This window comes from Pleurodeles waltl, chromosome 4_1 (assembly GCF_031143425.1).
Source record: "Pleurodeles waltl isolate 20211129_DDA chromosome 4_1, aPleWal1.hap1.20221129, whole genome shotgun sequence".
Lineage (NCBI taxonomy): Eukaryota > Metazoa > Chordata > Amphibia > Caudata > Salamandridae > Pleurodeles > Pleurodeles waltl.
The window spans coordinates 435,064,509-435,080,779 of NC_090442.1; positions in this window are offsets into that span (position 1 = coordinate 435,064,509).

The window sequence follows — 16,271 nt, forward strand, 5'->3', positions numbered from 1 at the left end:
CTCTAACACGAGCAAACGCGAGACCCGATGCATTGTAAATGCTTGTTTTAGCTAGCCACGCCACTCCAGTTTGGACCCAACAATATGAAAATCAGCCTTGACTCTTCTTCCCATGGGAGCAGTACAGCCTGAACTGCCAGGCCAGGCCCTCCCTAGACCAGAAACAAGCTTCCAAGGACCGGTTTCAGAGTATCACCCCCATTCAGCCAGGCTAGCTTGAACCTAGTGGTACATCAAGGATGGGGCCCATATCTGGGCATATCCTTAAATCTTAGGGTGACAAATGCAAAAAAACTGATGATGGACGAAATTCAGAAAAAATCAAACATTCACCCCCACTCACAGATCTCAGTTGAAGCCATCAGATTTATTTGCTTGCCATGCCACCCCAGTTTGGACTCAGTCCTATGCAAATCAGTCTTGACCCTGCTCTCCATGGGACAGTCCAGCCCGAACTGCCAGGCCAGGTCCTTCCTGAACCAAAAACAAGCACTCTGGGACCGGTTTCGAGGTATCACCCCTCATCAGCCAGACTAACTTGAATCTTGTGGCATAACGAGCACAGGACCCATGTCTAGGCATACCCTTCCAACTTAGGGTGGCAATTGTAAAAACAACAGATAATGGACAGAATGCAGAACAAATCAAACATTCAACCCCAGTCACAGATCCCGGTTTAAGCCATCAGATTTGTTTGCTTGCCATGCCACCCCAGTTTGGACTCAGTTGGATGCAAATCAGTCTTGATCCTGCTTCCCATGGGAACAGTCCAGCCTGAACTGCCAGGGCAAAGCATCCTGGGACCAGTTTTGAGGTATCACCCTTAATCAGACAGGATAGCTTGAATCTGGGGTCATAGTGAGCATGAGCCCCCCATCTCAGAATATCTTTCCCACTCAGGGTGACAAATGCAAAAACAACAGATAATGGAAGGAATGAGAAACAAACCAAACATTCTCCCCGAGTCACAGATCCCAGTTTAATCCATCAGTTTATTTGCTCCCCATGCCACTCCAATTTGGACTCAGCCATATGCAAATCAGTCTTGACTCTGCTCCCCATGGGAACAGTCCAGCCCGAACTGTTAAGCCACATCCTCCCTGGACCAGAAACAAGCATCCTGGCACAAGTTTCTGGGTATCAGCCCTCATCAGCCAGGCTAACTTGAATCTGGTGGCATGCCTAGCACAGGGCACACATCTGGGCATACCCTTCTTACATAGGGCAACAAATGCATAAACAACAGCTGATGGATGGAATGCAGAACAAATCAAACAGCCACCCCTACTCACAGATACAGATTTAACCCATCAGTTTTTTTGTTTGCCAGGCCACTCCAGTTTGGACCCAGCCATATACAAATTAGTCTTAACCCTGATCCCTATGGGAACAGTCCATCATGAACAACCAGGCCAGGTCCTACCTGAAACAGAAACAAGCATCCTACAACCACTTTCAGAGTATCACCCCTCTTCAGCCAAGCTAGACTGAATCTGATGGCATAGCAAGCACAGGAACCACGGCTGGGCATACCCTTTACACTTAGAACGACAAATGTCAAAACAACAGATGATGAACGGAATGCGGAACAAATCAAACATTCACCCACAGTCACAGTTCTGGGTTTAATCCATCATTTTGTTTGCTTGCCATACCACTCCAGTTTGGTCCCAACCATATGCAAATCAGTCTTGACCCTGTTCTCCATGGGAGTAAACTGCCACGTCAGGTTCTCTGTGGACCACAAACAAGCTTCCTGGAACTGTTTTTTGTGTAACACCCCTTAAAAGCCAGACTGACTTGAACCTAGTGGTATGGCAAGCATGGGACCCAAGTCTGGGCATACCCTTCCCACTAAGGGGAACACAGTCTAAAACAGCAGATGATAGGTGGAATATGGAGCAAATCAAACATTCACCCCCAGTCACAGATCTGGGTTTAATCCATCAGTTTTCTTTGCTTGCCATGCCACTCCTGTTTGGACCAGCCATATACAAATCAGTCTTGATCCTGCTCCCCATGGGAACAGTCCAGCCCAAGCTACCAGGCCAGATCCTCCTTAGACCAGATACAAGCATTCTGGGACCAGTTTTGAGATACCACCCATCATTAACCAGGCTAGCTTGAATTTTTTGGCATAGCAAGCATGTGATCCATGTCTGGGCATACCCTTCCTACTTATGGTGACAAATGTGAAAACAACAGATGATGGACAAAATGTGGAACAAATCAAACTTTCACCCCCGATCACTGACCTCGGTTTAATCCATCAGTTTTTTTTTGCTTGCCACTCCACTCCAATTTGGACCCAGCCACATGCAAATCAGTCTTGACCCTGCTCCCCATGGAAATAATCCAACTGAAACTGCCAGGCCAGGGTCTCCTGGACCAGAAATAAGCATCCTGGGACCAGTTTTGGGGTGTCACCCCTCACCAGCCAAACTAACTTGAATCTGGTGTCATAGCGAGCATGGGACACATGTCTGGGTATAGCCTTCCCACTTGGGGTGACAAATGCAAAAACATCATATGATGGACGGAATGCCAAACAAATCAAACATTCACCCCCAGTCACAGATCCATATTTAATCCATCAGTTTTTTTTGCTTGCCATGCCACTCCAGTTTGAACCCAGCCATATGCAAATCAGTCTTGACCTTGCTCCCCATCGGAACAGTCCAGCCCGACCTCCCAATGCAGGTCCTCCCTGGACCAGAAACAAGCATCCTGGGACCACTTTCAGGGTATCACCCCTGGACCTGCCACAGAGTCTCACCCTGCTCCATCTGGTCCTGTAGCAGAACTCGAGCTGGTTCTACTGGGTTTTGTGTAACTGCAATACATTGTTACAGTTCAGTCAGCACCACAGTATCTTCTATCAAAAATATCACTTTGGGCATTTTGTTGGTTCACAATGTTAGAAAAGGCAGGTAGTCAAGCCAACTAAAATCTTTGCGTAATGGAGGCGCAGAGCTGTAGCCTGTGATGATTATTACTCAGAATCATTGAAGCACAATGAAGAGGTGGAATAAAAAATGTCAATGAGAGATGGGAAAATGAAGAGATAACAGGAATTAAACTAAAAATTCATTGGGGACTTGGAAAAAAGTAGACAGTTTAAAAAAAGTAAGGTTTGGTTTCATACACCTAATTGGCATACATTCAGTTGCTTGTAAGTCCCTTGTAGATTGGTATACCATATACCCAGGGCGTGTAAATTGAATGCTACCATTTGGCCTGTATCACGTATTGTGCACCCACTTAAGCAGCACTCTAAAACCTGACACAAACCTGTCAATGCAGCCTCAATACAGTGCCACACTACCATGTCGACTTGGCATTTAAACCCCCTTACCAAGCTGTAAACTCCCTTTTATTATATATGTCACCTCTAAGCTCCAGATAACCATAGGGTGCTATGTAAATAGAAGATAGGGCATGTATTTTTGGGTTCTACATGTCATGGTAGTGAAACCTTCCAAATTCCTTTTTCACTACAGAGGGGTCTATCCTTCCTGTAGGATAACATTGGGGATTCCTTAATACACTCAGTAAACTGCAATTCCTAATTGAGATCAGGTAGACATGTCACGTTTGGTACCTATGGAATTATAATGATAAACCCTGTTTAAAGGTAACGTCTGATTGTTCATTACAATTTTGAAAATGGCACATTTAAAAATTTGGCCTTGTCATACCTTTAGCCCTTTGTGCCTGCAGCCTGTCTTGGGTCACATTACTGGGTGTAGCTGACAGACTTTGTGAATTCCTCCCTGTCATTAGGTATGCCTTAATGAGCCATCAACTGGCAGAATGGGGGCAGCTGAGCACAGCCCCACTGGCACATGAATAGTCTGTGTCCTGTCTCCTCACAATACACCTAACGGCCAGGTATTGTCACTGCAGCCAACATGTAGGCAGGGCAGGGGAGTCAGTATATTCCATGCACCTCAAAGACCCTTTCCAGAAACTACTTCTACCTTCTAGGAGCAGGGCATCAGGATAAAAAATAGGACTTTCAGAACCACTCTTCAGGTCACTCCTGGACCTGCAGAAGGACTCTCAAAGGACTGCCTGCTACTGTGACCTGCTGCACACCGTGCCAGACTGCTGCTATACTTTGAAGGACTGTCCTGCCACCTGGAGCTAGCCCTGTTGTTGAACCCCGCATCTACACCTGCACCCAGGGCTACCAGAAGTGACTCCAAGGGCTAATTTGCTGGCCTACTATTATCAGCCACAGGGACATAACATGCTCCCACTATCTTGCACACACACCTGGAACCAGCCATCCTGAGTCCTGAACGCCCAAGAGGTCTCCATCCACTCCTGTATCCCTGGATGTAGTTGCCCAGATGACAATTTTACAAAACTGAGGACTTAGACAAAACTTAGCTAAAAAGTGCTCTGAGAACCAGGAGGAGGTCCGAACCAACCTTCTTGCCTAACTGCCTCAGGTTCATCGCCAGTCAGATTGACTCTGCGGCTTCCCCCACTATGTTATTTTCAACAGCACTAAATCAGCTTCAGGGGGTTCTTTGCCAAAGGGGTATTCAACCCAATGGAATTCTCTTAGGCAATTGCCCTCTGCTTTGTCCCGCTGGAAATTTTCGACTTCAATTTCAGTGACTATCGGGCATATTTATACTCTGTGTGCACCAAATTAGAGTCCAGAAAATGACTCTAGGCAGGTTAGAGTCATTTTCTTTTACTCTTACCTGCCTAACGTCATTTTTTGGTGCAAAACCCCCTTTTTTCCATACCACCAGCCCCACCCGACTAACATCATTTTTTTTTTTACACTAGCCTACCCTTTGCACCGGCTTGCAACATTCCATAAATATGGTGCCCAGCTGGTGCACAGAAATGGTGCAAGCCAGTGCTAAACTTTTTGGTGCAAAACTGCTTTAGTGCAGTTTTGCCTGAAAAAGTATATATCAGGTCCTAAGTCCAAAGGTAAAAATCTTCACTGTGGCTTCACTCCATGGCCAGACAACTATGATGCTACATCCTCAGTCACTCCTGCCTTGCCCCACTGAACGTTTCTACCTTCTTAAGCAATTTTCTTCTGAAATGTTTCTAAGTCCAATGGTCAGTGCTGACAGGGCTTAATCTACTTCTTGTATTTGAACCACACTCCATCGCCGTCAACCTTAGCTTCAGACTTTGACCTAGTTGCACACAACTAGATGTCCGCAGTTGGCGATTTGATCTTTTAGGTTCTAGATTTCACTTTAAACTTTACTGATTGGATTTTTGACATTTTGGTGTCAAATAAGTTTGACAAATGTACTCCATTTTTCTAAATTGGTTGAGGATTTTTCTTCTGTTGTGTTTTCACTTTATTATTGTTTGTGTGCTGCCTAAAGACATTACCTCAAAATTAAGCCTGATTGTTTTTTGTGGCAAGCAACAGGTTAATTTAGTGACCTTTTGTGGTTCCCGCTGCAAGGGATTTTGGTTGTTGCTTGACCAGGACTCACACTCCAGTCAACCAACAACCGACTTTCTCACACATCTTTATTTTTTCTAGGTCTTGATTATGGTCTTTTGTGGCACATTGTTCTTTTTACTTAAGAGATGGCATTTCATACTATTGCTGAAATTTGAAAATGTGACTTGTAGTGAGTGCTTGTTTGCAATACCTCCTTTACCAAGCTGCAATGCGCTGCTCTCAGGCTTCTCTTATGACATCCTGCTCAATTGAACCTCAGCTAAACCCATGCCACTGGAATTTCTTGCTCTTTTTCTATAATTTTGCTCTTTTTGTATCTTTAATTTAAGGTAATTTGTTTATTACTGCTAGTTTAATGCTACAAATCTAAATTTGAGGGTTACCCCACAAATTCAGGAAGCAATTAGTTGTGGAAATAACATAACCTTAGATAACTCCCTTCCATAGTTTCACCTTAAAACCCCATCCATTTTATACATCCACATGTTACTGCTTATAATGTGGGTTTATGTTGAAATTGTTGCTGTATTTGTTTTGCCTATTTATAGATTTAGTTTTCTAGCCTTTTGCTGTGCTGGAAAGGTTTAAATAGATGTATTTTCTGACTAAGCTATCAATATAATTAACACTGTCTGATTATTTGACGCAAACTTGTTTTTTGGCTTCTGATAAAAAATTGTGTTTATTGTTTTTCATATTTTGTGAACATTAATAGTCTTGCTTATACATAAGGCAAGCTTTATAATTTTAGAGCAAAGAGAAATCAAATTTGTAGCAGATTAATGCATGTCCTAAATAAAGCATCCATACCCTGTATTTGCCAATCTCTTGTTCCCCACACACTCTTTAAGTCAATTCACTTCATCAATACTCCTAGCCTTCTTTATCTGACTAGGAAACAAAGGAATCTGAGTAAATGAATTTGGCGTCTGTTCGCAAAATGTTCCTTGTTTTTTAAATGGGTAATTTGAATAATAAGACTCAGCATTTTTATCATCATGCCCAGTAACATAAGAAAACCTTTCTACATACGTTTTGGAACTCTCCATAGGTGGAGTTGGATTATGTTCCCATTGTGTGTAGTTAAAGACTATTTGTGGGGTACCAGCTCTGTGTAGAAAAGAATGTCTGTAATGGTGAAAACAAAACATTTCCCCATAATCCTGTTGTCATATAAACATCTTCACTTTCAAATGCAGTACAATATTCAAGCTCAGAAAGTATATAACTGTTTTACTTCCCAGTCATAAACAACCCCTGGTGTAATAATATAATTCATAGATACTTTAAATATATATGGAATTTGAACCATTTCTATAGGGCAAAAGGTATAAAATGGTACTTTATATCAGACAATTCTATCAGGAACTGGAACAGCTGAAATGTTCACATGGGACGAGTCGCTCCGGACCTTATGTGAGGATGGGTATGGTTTAAAAACCTCAAGCACCAACTCAATAGCACAGCATTCAGGAAGATAATGACCATGTATCAACAGACAGCAAACAATAACAAAACCAATTCAAAGCAGAAAGGTAGCAAAGTTAGAAGTATCCACAGATAATATCATGAATGAACCAAATATTTATGTTTCAGTCACATGTAGACCTTAAGTGCTTTTGTTTAAGGTACTGAAGATGATGCTGAAAATTTTGAAAAAAGGTTGTAAATGTCGACAAAGTAATCAGAAGCAATCTGCTCAAAAACTGGAGAAGGTGCAGGTGAAAGGGTACTGTGCAGGATCGGCTACATGGTGCAATTTGACATCAATTGAAGCAACCCGGTTCTCTTTAGAACCAGGCAGCAGTGGTATAATGACAGTTCTGATACTGTGCATTGCCAAAACTGAAGCTGGTGCTCTATATGATGGGTCAAACTCCTTCTTCACAGATAATTTTTTATGAACCAGATCTCTGTCTTTAGGAATACAGCTTGTGGTTGGTAGAAATCACTCATTCTCAAGGTGGCAGCATGTACTGATGAATTTTCATCACAGAACTGTTGTAATTCCTGCAACACAGTGACACGTTAATTTATGTTTCAGTCGCCACCGCCCCAGAACGATCAACGTCTTGAACATACACAGGTTTCCCAAACAGGACTTGTATGGGGTATGTCATCCCAAAGACCTTCTGGGTAGTGCTCTCTGGACTCCATACAGGTGATGAAGCCAACTATGACCTGAAACTAATACTTTAGCTGTTAAGGATTGCTTTAAGTCTCAGTTTGTCTGCTCATTAATCATGTTTCCTTTGGGATGATAGGGAGACGAGAAATGCACTTGACCACCCATTGTTGCCATGGTGTCTCTGAATGCCCTGAAGGCAAAGGCAGGGCCTTAATACAAGTACAATGCTGAAACTGCATATGTCCCGATGAAGACTTGCACATTTTTAATAACAGTTCAAGCATCAGCCGATCATTGTGGCCACACCCATAGAAATCTGGAGCATGAATAAACAGTGACTAGAATACATTTGTATGCACCATTTGGTTGTAAGGCACCACAATGGTACAGATACACACATTGTAACAGTTTTTTGGAAACTAAGAGAGGTGTCTGCGCTGGGCGTTTCATAGTGGATCCTTTAATTTGTTGGCAAATGTCGCAGCTAAGGACGTACTGCTTGGTCTGTGTTTAAAGATCAAGCCACCAATAGTGTTTCTGCAATACTGAGATATTAGTGCCACACCAGCATGGGTAGAAGCAACCCCTTCATACAATGATTTGATGAGATCTAATCTTTGGCCTTGGCTGGGGATCACGCAATCACCTATCCCTGCTATTGCTGCAAATCCATTGTTTTGGGCACTTAAGTGGTAGGGATATTTTGCAGAATATGCGTTTGGTAAGGGCTTGGCATCAGCCGAAGCTTTCACAGCAGTCAATGTTTCATCATCCAGTCTTCTATGGCAATGAGTAATCGCAGCCAAATAAGTCATACCTACTGCAGATTTGGCTGCTTTGTCAGCCAAAGTGTTTCCTACGTTGTCTATTCCAATATGCTGGTGGCCCCATGTATATACTAAATGAACCAGTGACAGCTTGTCTTTAAGATCTACTACCTTCCTCCACAAGCATTTGTGTTTTATGGTTTAGGCACCAGTAGTTTAAGTATTCATTGAAGAACTGGACACAATAGTACAACTCACACACAGTCAAGGTAGAAAGTTCAAGATCCGTGTGTTCCAGTGCCAGATTAGAGCCTTAAGCTCTGCAAATTGTGCTGTGCAGCCCCCTAGGGTCTGAGTGTAGATCTGTTGCGGGAGTAATTTACCATCCCTCATTACCTCACAACCAGCTGCACAAGTGGCAGAGTATTGGTGTTTAGTACCTACAGCTGGTAGAGCTGAACCATTGGTATAAATTATGATTTGATATTGTTCAAGAGGCAAAATGTTGGAGGACATTGGGTATTCAAGTTCATAATGAGGGAATTCTTAGGTCTGGAGTTTTGGATCAAAAACATAAACAACATCAGTTGCAGTCAGAGAGGTAGCCCATTGAATCCAATATGGATGTAATGCTTTTGCGTTTGGAATGCTTGCTTTTGTGACAGCCTCAAGGGCTGGTATTGCGGTAAAAACAACAATTTATTTTTCATAGGCTAGTTGTCTCTCATTTATGACAGTCCTCTGGACTGCAGTCAGGATTTTTTCTATGGGTACAAAACACTGTTCAGGTTTGGAGTACAAATGAGATTTGTATGCTATAGGTACCGTATCACCTTCATTGAATGTAACATAGTTGAACCTGATAGCACCAGGAATTACCCGGATTAGCCTTGTTGTCACGTGTGTGCAAGTGTTTTGCTTCAAGCACGTCTATCTGTAATGCTCTGAGAATGCGTGTGTATTCGGGTGTCCAAGGTTTCCTTGAGAAATCTGGACGAATAAAGTCATAAAGTGGTTCTATGAATTTTGCATATTCTGGAATGTAGATTCTGCCAAAACTCAGTAAATACTCTAGTTTGTTGATGGTATTTGGAAGTTTTAATTGCGTACATTTGTCTAGGAATTGTGATACCATGCGCTATACCTCACTTGATAGTTCACTTGATAATTCATATCCTAAAAATCAGACACTTGGAAATGCAATTTTTCTTTTCTTGAAATTGAATTTGTAGTCTTGTGCAGTGAATCCCATAATTATGCGATCCACCCTTGCTTTATGTATGTTGAGATAATTGTCTGTCAGATAGATGTCATAGACAACACCTCAGGATCAATATCATGTAGTATTTATTTTACACAAGCTGAGAACAGTCCTGGACTGTTATACCCTTGAGAGCCAAACACTGTAAAGGCTCTTAAATCTATGCTTTCCGGTGCTAGATTTTGCAGAAAAAAACATTGAAAATATCTAATGTTGTTTTGTATTTTGTGTGCACTATGGTGTTTATAGGTGCTGGGCTGTGTGATTTTTGTATTGCAAATGTGTCTGGCTGTTTGAGTGTCTGTAATCTAAGACTATTTTATATGAATGGTCTGGCTTAGCTATGGGAAACACGGTTATTTAATGGAGATACACAGGGTTCAATTACTCTCTGGTACTCAGGTTGTGAGAAAATTTCCCTCACTGGTGCTTTAGCCTCATGTTTAATGTGTTGTATTTGTGGAGTGGACCTTATTAGTATAATGTGGTAAGGGGAATCTCTATCCTACCCCACATGGTTGCGGTACAGCGCTGGTGCCTGCATTAATGTCCAATCTGCACTGCAACCTTCTTTTACTGTGCCTGGAACAAGGACTGAGAAAGAAGGTAAAATGACATCTTCTGCTTGTGGAAGCATCGGGACAAATTAAGGTGACCAATTTTTTTCTGCAAATGGTATGTTGTAACGTAGTGTTAATCTTCCCTAGAAGATCACTTTGAAGGTGCACTCCATGTCTCCCTAAATATAAATTCTTAATTTGTATATCCTGTTGGCTGGGGAGACGTGCCTGTCTGTAGTTTGAACGTCAAGGAAGGCATCAGTTGGTGTCACATCCAGAAGTTCTAAAAGAGTCTGGCAAACTATTGTGACCTCTGCTGCACTGTCTAGCAGAGTCATTGCCCATGTCCTGTTCTTCAGTAGGGATCTCCATATGTGTGGCTTGTTTAGCTGAAATTGCTGCACTGCTTTTCCTTTTGACTTTGTTTTTTTGTTGTGGATGTTTGTCTTGCTTTTTATCTGAAACTTCTGATGAGTGTTGTGACTCCTGTCTCAGTTTCACCTACTTGTTTCAGTGATCTGACTGCCCTCCTCTCCTCTCCCTTTCTGTTTGTTGGGTGAGTCTTGAAAGGAATGAGATGGGCAAGTGACAGTATATCTGTATCTGTCAGTTTTGAAAGTTCCTCTGTTTCTAAGGATCCAGCAATTTTCTGAGCTCTCTGAATGCAGAGATTCTCCTCTTTCCCTTTGTTTATCTTTATTAATTGTCTGTTTATCACAGTGTTTTTTAGAACTCTCTTATGGATGTTTGTCTTCCTTTTTATCTGAAACTTCTGATGAGTGTTGTGACTCCTTTCTTGGTTTCTCATACTCATTTCAGTGATCTGACTGCCTTCCTCTCCCTCTGCGTTTGTTGGGTGAGTCCTGAAACGAATGAGATGACCGAGTGTCAGTATATTGCTATCTGTCAGTTTTTAAAGTTCCTCTGTTTCTAAGGTTGCAGCGTTTTTCTGAGCTCTCCGAATGCAGATATTCTCCTCTTTGCTTTGGTTTCTCTTTATTAATTTCCCTTTACCCCAGTGTTTTTAGAACCCTCTTTTGCTTGTTTGATACTATCCTCATTGGATTTACCTTGTAATTGTGGTTTACCTGGCCTGGCTCCCAGACTATTTCGATCTGTACTGGTGTAAGTCTTGCTGATAATCTTAGGCAGCTCACATTCCTGTTCCTGCTGAGGAATGTCCTGGAGGCACTGGTGTACTGCCAATACTACTGATTCCGGATTCGTCAGCAACCACAGCACCAAAACTGCCCTCATCGCTGCCACAGATTACATCAGAACCATACTGGACAACGACGAAACCGTGGCTCTCATCCTCCTGGACCTCTCAGCTGCGTTCAACACCATCTGCCACTACACCCTACGCGCACGCCTCAGCAACAAAGGAATCCATGACAGAGCCCTGGACTGGATCAGCTCCTTTCTCACCCGCAGAACTCAGAGAGTCTGCCTCCTTCATTCCACTCTGAAGTTACCAAAATCATCTACGGCATACCCCAGGGTTCCTTCCCTCAGCCTGACCCTCTTTAACATCTATATGGCTTCACTCCCTAACCTCACCCGATCCCACAACCTCAACATCATCTCATACGCCGATGACACCCAGCTGATCCTCTCCCTCACCAAGGACACCGCCAACACCAACCTCCATGAAGGAATGATGGCCATCACAAATGGATGAAGAACAGCTGCTTTAAACTGACCTCCGACAAGACTGAGGTCCTCATCTTCTGCTCCACCCCCATCACCTGGGACAGCTCCTGGTGGTCTACCACACTGGGAACCGCACCAACACGGACCAACCACGCACGCAACCTGGGATTCATCCCGGACTTTTCACCATCTATGACCTAGCAAGTCAACGCCATCTCCTTCTCCTACTTCAACACCCTCTGCATGCTTCGGAAGATCTACAAATGGATCCCCACTGAAACCAGAACAACAGTCACCCAAGTCCTCGTAAGCAGCAAACTGGACTACGGCAATGCCCTCTATGGAGGAATTATATCCAAACTCCAGAAAAGACTGCAACACATCCAGAACGCCTCTGCACGCCTCATCCTGGACATCCCCCACCACTGCCACATCACAGCCCACCTGAGAGACACCAGAACAGAATAACTTAACAGACGGCTTTCCTTCTACACCCCAACCCGACAGCTTCATTCGCTGACCTTGCCCTCGCCACCATCCCACGCATCCCTAGAACAACCACTGGTGGCAGATCATTCTTGCACATCACTGCCAAGACGTGGAACACTCTTCCCACCCACCTGCGTCAGACCAAGGACCTCCTTACCTTCAGGAGACATCTCAAGACTTGGCTGTTTAAGCAGTAGAAGCCCCCCCCAGCACCTTACAAATTCCCTGATTGATTGATTGATTGATTCCCCCTGAAGATTACTTAATATAATTGAGGAGACAGTGACAAAATTTCCCATTAATTGCATCTCCAAGTTTAGGGCTGTGGCAGCTCCGTATTCATCTTGAATTTGTTTTAACACTTCTGGAAGATTTGCAAGTGTTGGTTTACCGTGTGTGGCACTATAGATTGGCATGAGCTACAATTATAAGGAAGATGAAACATAACACAGTAATTTTTGTGACAGTTAAAGTAAAACATATAAACAGCCCCAGCATCCTGACCTGATAATTAGATTAAGAATTCCTACCTACACTTCTAGCATCTAATATGAGAGCATAGCAGTGTCAGCCCTTTTGCACTTACTAGTCTAAGGAAGTAGCCCCCTGATCCTGTACCTGGAGAAATGTAGGACTCTGTTTGTTGGTCTGCTGGCAGTCCTCCTAGTTGGCTGGAAAGACAAGGCCAAAATCAGCAAAGCTGTGACGACATGGCACACAGCGTAAGATGGCTGGCTGGAATGCCCCCTCTGGTCTCCTTTGGCCCATATGGTGTTTTAGTGTCAAAACTTGTGTTCTGAGAATAGGCCTGACGTGGTAATATGTCTAGGTTTAGAAGGTTGGCTCCGTAACTCTTGGACTAGCTTTACTAGGTGAACTATTATGTTCAGACTTGAGAAGAGGCACAGGATCAAATGTTGTGCAAAGGAACTGAGAACAATGCTTAAGCAGGAAGGCAGCTGATTACAATATAAAAAAACAACCCTGCTAAAAGCAACCCATGCTAAAATATAATAGAATGAATAAGCCAATAAAATATGTATATAGGTAAAAGGGCAAAGGTCGCAGGCCTGGAGCTAAAATAAGTGTGCCCAGGCAAAGTGCTAAATTGACAATATAACATATACAGGCAATTACAATTTTCATATAATATGTATACAAGCTGCACATAAAGATTTACTGGATGTATGATGTAAAACAAAATGTAAACATTACCAGTCAAGCATGGAATATGGTAGATTATTATTACATTTTTGTAATCTGTTACATGCATGTATATGACTCAGGCAGATTGTACCAGGCATAAAATATGACTCAGTGCTGCTCGTTCAAATATACAGCATACATTCCTTAATTCAGATGGTGCTCAGGAGCTGTGAACATGTGAAGTGATGAGACTATCCATGTGTGTGTGGATAAAACAATTACTGTAGCATGGTGGCCGCCATATTTGGCGTCCCTCAATCAATATTGATGGATAACATAGACAAGTGTGATATGATCATACATCCCGGAATAGAACATCATCATGCCAGACAATATCTGGCAATGAATATCACTGTGGTTATCAATTGTAATACAACAAATTACCGGAGTGCTCTATATGCAGAGATATATGGGTAAATGTGAAGCACGCAATAAGAATGTCCCCCTAAATTATCAAAAGACTCAGACTACAGTCCCCCGCACCCAACGAACCACCACAGGAGGCAAGGCCTTCTCCTACCTCGCCCCCACAACCTGGAACTCCCTCCCCACCATCCTCCGCAAAACCAAAGACCTCCTACTCTTCAGAAAAAACCTCAAGACATGGTTGTTCGAACAGTAACTCTCCCTCACCCCCCCTCCACAAGCGCCTTGTGACCCTCACGGGTGAGTAGCGCACTTTATAAATGTTTTTGATTGATTGAACTATGTAATTCAGCTTAAGTGGGCAAATCAAAATGAATTAGTAGCTCTTATGCAAACTAAGTAGCTATATGCCAAAATATGAATAAAATGTTCAACAAATGTTCCAACTCTTCGAAACTGTAAAGGGTACATCACATATACTTGTTCAAAATCACACAAAATTGGGCACTTGGTGTCTCAAATAAGGAATATTCTCAATATTTTGCATATAAGTGAGTGCTGACAATCCTCCTCACAGGCAAAGTGCAGGAACATAAGTGAAGAAACAATGTGGTGATGAAAAACAGGTTAATACCATAACACTGCTAAAGTCAGAAAAAAGCAAACTACATATCACATGCTATATTAGCCCAAATGTACTGCACGCTCTTCCTCAGAGTTTAACCCAAATGTTTTAGGTGTGTCAAAATCCAAAATGAACTTTGACTCCAGTTTACAGAGTGCCTTCTCCGTGTTGCCCCCCTCCCACCCAAATATCAGGATCAATGGTACCCAAAACCATGAACCGAAGTAAGTTTTCATTACAGAAATGTAATTCAGTGTGACCTTTTGCCCTTATGTCTTCGAGCACTAGTTTTCTAGCTTTTTGCATGGTGCTTCCTATGTACATCTTATTGCATCGGCACAATAAGCAATACATACAATATTCTGTGTTGCATGTCACAAAATTACTAATTACAAATTCCCTCTGTATTGGGGATAACCAAAGCTGGAAATTCTGGAGCTCTTAGTACATGCCTTGCAGTTTCTACAACACAAGTTGGTGCCTTGCTCAACAGCCTCAAGGGCCTCTGGTATGAGTCCACTGTCTGTTATTTTCTCATTCAGTACTCTTTATTTCTTGGTAGCTTTAAAATAATATTTTGTTTTTGTGGCAGTGATATTGAGCTTAATAAGTGCTTCTTGTTTTGGATAAGTTTAAGCTGTTGTATGCTCTACCCCTGCCCATGCCCACCTGCCGTTTTCCTCACTCCCGCTGGTTGCCATGCTCAGCCCTACAGCCTAACTGCCAGCCCTTCCCACTATCCGAACCTACTTGTGCAGGCTGCTCTGTGGCCATGCGCAGTGGGTGCACTGCTGGCGCGTTGAAGGCACGCCAAAGGCTAGCCCGTCCGTGCCCATCCATGCCTGGACGGCACCCAAAGCCAAGAATCCTGGATCTCCAACCTTCTAAGGCTACTCCAGAATGGAAATTACCACCCTCAACACTTGACCACTCATGCTCCACATCAGATACTTTTGCCTGGCGTCACTGCTGATTCACCTGCAACACCAACCTTTCTTTGCTCCCCCAACCAGCGCTACTTGCCGACAACTGTAATACATCCGGCTCAATGCACACTTCCTCTGCAAGCAGACGACCAAGGTATTGGACACCATCATCACCGTTGCTCCAGACATCGCTTTCTTCACTGAGACCTAGCTCAGTGCCACCTCACCACTCAACATCGCCACAGCCACACCAGACAGGTACAAGATCATCCACCAGGGCTGCTCCAACAAACACAGAGGTAGAATTGCCATCATACACAAAGATACCTACCACTGCACCACCACCACTGGCATCGACACACAAGCCATGGAATGCCTCAACTTCCAGTTCCGCTTAGATGACAAAACCTCCATGAAAGGCAACCCCTCCTATACGCCCCCATAACTATGACCCAGCTTCTGCGACACCATTTCCAAACTCATCAGTGCCCAAAACCATCAATACCAAATACCATGGCTCCTTAGGAGTCCTCAATTTCCACCTAGATGACCCCAACGTTGCGAACATCCCCTACCTACTAGACAGCATGAACTTCATAGGCCTCAAACAAATCGTCACTATGAGAGAACAGGGCTGATTGCAGAGGCCCCCTAACTTTTTGCCCCAATTTTCCACTTTTTGCTGGTGTTTTCCTGACCCTGATGGTGCCCTGGGTACTGCTAATCAGTCCCAGGGCCTGTGATCTGTATAAAATCAGTACGCAAATTAGGCTAATTATAATTGCCAAAATTAACCTACCTATAAGTCCCTAGTATATGGTAGGGCATGGAGGTT